The sequence below is a fragment of the Rhea americana genome, unplaced genomic scaffold, assembly GCF_003343005.1.
Source record: "Rhea americana isolate MKP2758 unplaced genomic scaffold, rheAme1 scaffold_82, whole genome shotgun sequence".
NCBI classification, from domain to species: Eukaryota; Metazoa; Chordata; class Aves; order Rheiformes; family Rheidae; genus Rhea; species Rhea americana.
The window spans coordinates 950171-956301 of NW_028187001.1; positions in this window are offsets into that span (position 1 = coordinate 950171).

Here is a 6131-nt window from a genome sequence, read left to right on the forward strand (position 1 = left end):
AGCTGTAACCTATCTGTGCCCACTTAAGGGAAAAGGCTGCTGCCTCGCTGTTATTAGACACTGGAGGATCCACATAGAAGACATTATTACTTATTCCCTAGTTGGACAGCAAGAAACTCCAGGTGGAGCCCTGCCCTTTGAGATCCCTGTGTCAAGGACCTGTGTGGTGTGTGGCGAGAGCTCATACTCAGAGTTCATATAATACCATTAAAGAGGCAGCTGACCATGCATGCAGAGAACAGACTTAAATCATACTCCTTTTGTTGTATTGCTGTGGTTTACCCCATGAAGTGCTTGTGTGGCAAAATCCCACATTTTCAGCTCTGTAGGTACGTGCTTCACAGCGTTGTCGGTGGCTGAAAACAAGTGGTGCTAATGGAAACAGTCACACCGAGCAAACTTGTGATGTCCTTGCAGCTGGGGTGTTGGCACCTAAGGGTTTAAACATCAAAGCCAGCGTCCTGAACTGCAGCTAGAGATGAGGCAAAGCCAGACCTGTCTCTAGAGCAATGCTACTAGGTGTTCCCAGTGGCCAATTTTTCTGAACAATTGGGCAATCGTATTTTGCAGCAGCTGTAGCCTAGGCACTCTCCAAACACAGCTGAGTGTACTACACAGTGCATTAATCCAAACCCCAGTCTTGAAGTCAAAGGTGTGTTGAGTAAAAATAAATGTCTTGGAGAATCAGCTAAAACTGTTGTCCAAGACAAATTACCAGCAAAGCCTCAAGGGGTTCCCTTTATAAACACGAGAAGGGCAAGGGATGGGTGAAGGCGGGGAAGGAGATACACTACTTAATGCCTATTATCCTACTGACATCCTTCCTTCCAAACAAAGTTGGAGGACTTTTTTTTTTTTTTTCTCCATTAATATTTTTTGTCATATCTTCACTTCTTTTCTCTGGGAGAGGTACAACATCCAAGACCTCTACACCGTAACTTTACTCAYAGAATGAACGAGACAAATTATTCTAATTTCTTTAATGTCAACTCAGCATCCTTTTCTTATTGATCTACTTATCAGATAAACAGGATTACAAAAACTTTGAACTTTTCAGACAAGTAAGAATGATTAATGACATCCTATGATTTTTCCCAGATGAAAAAAGAGCATCTAATAACTGAAATGAACCTGTCTCACCAAATTTTGGCTTTGTAGCTTGTTGTTCCCAAAAAGCATGGAGCAGGCCTAGCTACTGAGAATAATTTCTATAGTTTGATCGTATTTCTATGTTTCAGGTCCAGATATGCATCCAGCTGCGTCCTGTCTCTTTGGTGGGTTAAATACTATATTCTCTTTGCATCCTGCCTCTTCCCTGTGGGAAAGAAACTCAGCCAAAGGGGTCTGAAGGGATCAAAAGCACTCTCCAGTCAGGTCCCTGATGTGGGTAGTGAGGGAGCAGAAATCAAGACGTGCTGTGGCACACAGTTGCTCTGTAGCCTTGATTGACCATGGATGTCTTTTCAGTCCACACAGAATCACAGAATCATGGAATGGTTGAGGCTGGAAGGGACCTCTGGCGATCATCTAGTCCAATCTCCCTGCTCGAGCAGGATGTTAGACAGACCCTGCTCTTAGACAGGGTTGCATCCAGGCGGACCTTGCAGATCTCCAGAGAAGGAGACTCCACAACCTCTATGGGTAACCTGGTCCAGTGCTCTGTCACTCTCACAGGGAAGAAATTCCCCCTCATGGTCAGGCAGAACTTCCTATGCTTCAATTTTTGCCCATTGCCTCTTGTCCTGTCACACGGGGCAACTGAAAAGAGTTTGTCCCCATCCCCTTGGCACCCTCCCTTCAGGTACTTATACACATTGATAAGATAGTATTATGAAACACTTGCAAGAGGGTAATCCTTAATTCCAATTTCACTATTTGCATGCAAATGAAATTTGCCCTTGCAAGTGCCTTGAACCTAAATCCTGAGATTATCCAGATAAACCCAGAGGCACCTAGAACAGGAGGAAGGAGGTCTCCTTGAGTGGCGGAAGCCTGCTATAAGGGATACAAGGATTACTAAGGAGAAGGAGGGTGATCTTGCACTGCTGAATAACAGGAATTTGGGAATTTCTTTGCAACTAATTCCTGAGATGTGCATGAAAATGCGGCAAGTTTGCATGAAGGTAGTGAACTGGACAAAGGGCTGACCATCTGTCGGTCCACAGGGTCTTTGTCCGACTCATACTCTGATTCAAGCAAACTTTGTATGCTGTAGTATCTAAATAGCTTTGAAGACTGGTTGTCAAGAGGAGCTGTATAACTACATCATTTAGAGCACTAACAGTAGGTACCTAAAATTACACATGCATGTATTTTTTCTTTTTTATCTTGATTGGATTCAAATGCAAACATGGCTTTGAGCCAATGTATAATTCTAAGACTTTCTTTTTTAATCTGTCTTTTAGGCACTTTAAAAAATGCTTCTCAAGTCTCTCAACAATGTTTGCATGCATGACTCATCTTTATGGCATTTATAAAACTATTATGTTCATGGTCACTTTTCATATGTCTAAGGGAGCAGAAGGGTCACTTAAATAACTACCAAATGCTGCAAAGAGCTTCAATTTTTTTCTCCAGATAATGTTTCTTGGACTACTCAGCAGCTGATATTTTACTGAACTTGTTCTGCCTGTGGGCAATCATAATAGTTCTCAAAAAAATAATCCGCACCAAAGCTTTGAGCTGTAAAGCAGAAAGCTGGAGAAAATTATGTTTATTTTGCTGTTAATGGCAAAATCCTACAGGAACTTCAGTGCTCTTCATTTTTATATGATTGAACGAGATTAATAAAACTTAAGAGACAGAATGAACTTGCATTCTCTATGAGCATGAAAGGGCACTGTATACTAACATTAGGTTTCTGGAATAACCATAAAACAGAATTTAATGAAATTGCTTCAGAGAAGTGCAGCAATAAATACATGAAATGAACCAGTGAAAGGAGCCAGGAGGCAAGGTGCTCCCATAGATATGAGTCAATAAGTGCATTAGTGAAAGAAAGGATGGGGTATGAAAGACAAAATTGTTTGAAGTGGTCAGAAAAGAGAAGAGATTTGTACAAAATTCTACCAAGAAATCTTTTTTACTGGCTATATTAGAATATCTGCACTTTAATAGAAATCTTAGGAGGCCAAAAGTGCTTGTTAAAACACTATGCTTTTACTATCAGCTGAAGTGGCTACGGAGGCTGATGTGTGATATGAAATGAGATTTTCCAGTCCAGCCCACATGCACTGTATAATCAGCCAGCACAGAAAATTCCATGCTACTGAGGCAACAGAAACCTGAAGAGGACCATAGCTGGAGCTCAGCATCAAAATATGCATGGTTTTAGATGGGGCCTGTATTGCCTCTACATTTTTTCTGGCTGGCACATGCAGTATTCTAGACAGCTCCTATAAAATGCTCAGAGAAATGAAAGCATTAGCAGAGTAACTGCCTCCATTTTCACAAGGCAAATGTACATCTTTCAGTCACTTGTATGTCCTCCTTAATTGCCTTACCTCTGAAGGATGCATGAGGATCTGCCACAGTCATTCACAGCATATATTACATTTAAAAGATCCAGCCCATGCACAGTTAGAATATAAATGCATTTATTTCTAATGCATGAAGCTAAATTAGACTGTCATATGCAGTGCATGCATCTCCTGGAAAGTAATGTAAATAACACATTTCAGAGAGGAGATGGAAATAAGACTTTCCCCTGAAATGCGAGTCACAGCAGAGCGTGGAGCACAGATGTGATGAGCCCTGCCTGTGACACAAAACAGCTTTGGAAAGAAGCCCTTTATTGCATATGTTTGAGAAGTATAACTTCCAAGACACAGGAGTATTCTCACGCAAGATAAATCACAGAAAACGCTCTTGAGTAGAGCTGCTGTCTTCAAAGCCAGTAATACCCAGCCTGTGAAATCAGGAAGCTGACGATAATAATTATTTCATTAGAGTGGAAAAGGAGTTCTGAAAGGTATTATATTTTATAGGTATTTATTCTAAACATCTAGGTTGATTTGAGTGTCTAATTGGTTAATTATATGTAATTTCAGTACGTACAGATGTTCCATTTCAGATTTTTCTAGCTCTTGCATTTTGCTGTCAAGTACTAATGGATGTTGGGGGAAAAAGTATCCTAGCAAATTGCTATGTAAAACACTAAGTCAATGAACAGACCTTTCTAAGTCCGAGAGTGCTGTAGGATAGCTCTAATTAGCAGTCCTTGACAACCAGTGACCAAGTGAGAGGGTGTTCATTTTTACCAGAGCTTCTTGGTGCTTTTATCATATCATCTATGAATGGAAAAAAATATTAGTCTTTACCATAAAAGGAAGAGAAATAGAAGAACGAGAAACGCTGAGAGCTGAAAAGTTAGGCCAATATAGGCCAATAGGACAGTAAAAACAAAAGTCATGGTTTTCATTTGGAAATGGACTAACAGGAGACTTCAGGGTCATTTGTGTCCAAGTTTGTGCTTTCTTGATGTACCTCAATATTTTTTCTGTCTCTTAATTTTGCCCCAGCTACTCCTTTTGCAAAACTTTTCAGCAGAGGCATATGCTAGCAATACCATCTGCTGGCTAAATCTAGAACTGTTCAGGAGACCAGCCAAAAGGAGTGGGCAGAAACCCCTCGCCTCGTCGCAGCAGCTCTTCCATGGAGAAAGGTCGGTTGAGGAGACCCACGCACCTCTGTGGACGGCAGTGCACCTGGGACCAGCCCACGGCCTCTGCCCTCTGTGGGACCCAACCCCAGGGGAGAGGCTGGAGCCAGCATGGGAGAGGCACCGGGGAGAGATGTTGAGGTGGGATACTGCAGTTTGGGATTAACCACTGCCTTCCCGCCTGGGCTCTTCCCATCAGGGTGAGCGAGAGCTCAGCAAATCTCTATCTGACCCTCCCAAACACAATTTTATTCAATTATTCCTACCCAAAATTTCTTTCAACGTCTGACTTCCAATCCTAGTTCGTAGGGGGTTAGGGTGGAGAGTTGGCTTTTTTATCATAATACATAACAAGAAAGAAATTTTTTGTCTGATCGTCTCTCTGCTCAGCTATCCCGACACAGATAAAAGCAGACATAAACTGCATGCAAGGATCAGACACCATCTCTCTCTTTGTTTTCTCAGGAAAAGAAAGATCTCTATGTATTATGGCCTTTACTGAAACTTCGCTGAGGACGTTGCACTTAACAGTCACCCTTTAATCCAGGATAAACATGTAAAACAATTAAGATCATTATTATGGAATGACATAACTGAAAAGAGAGACCATGTGCAAAACCACTTCAGAAACTGAGCTGAAGTCATTTTCACTAGGTATTTTTTTGGACTAAGCTCAGACGGTTATATAAGCCAGGCATAGAGAAGCATCTGAGAAACACTGCAGGACACACACACACACATAGAGCAGCTAGGAAGCATTAGATAGCTTTGATTTTTTTTTCTATTTGTAAAATAGCAAGTGTCACCACATGCATGCTCAGTTGTTAAGTGTACAGAACACCAGTAATCAGTGGAGATGGGTCCTTGGGCTGATGCAGAACAGGCAGGCTTATGCTCTTACATGCCAAGACACTATCAATGAGAAACTATTAGCAAGTTCAGGTAAAATCAGACTATATTGCTGGAAAAAAATTGGTATAAGGGAGAGGGCTTAGATTCCCAGAAAATGAGGAGGAACTCTTTCCAAAGCACTGGGACTAACAAAGATATGTGTTGAACGCCTTTTTCTCTCTGAGGAGATTTGCTGAAGAAAATTTCCCTATATCCTGGCTGGCAGATAATATTTTTCACATGCTTTGCTTTTCACCAGAAAGAAAAATGAGCAATTCGTTGGATATGGATTGAACTGTTTGGTGTTAGTTTTGTTTTTCTCCTAGTCTCAGAAACTGAAAAAGTAATTTTAGCCTGATAGAGAGAAAAAGAAGCAATTTCCTAACCTTTGCTCTCTGAGGAAATGTTTTTGGRTGGGGTGTCTGGTTGACTACAAAATGACTGGGAGCTATAAGCAAAGAAATTGTTTCCTGCAGTTGCCTTCCCCAGTCAATGAGCAAAAAGAATATGCTGTTATTCCAAGGGCCTTAAGAGTACTTACCATCTTTTCTGTGAGATGAAATAATGGATTTAACAACTC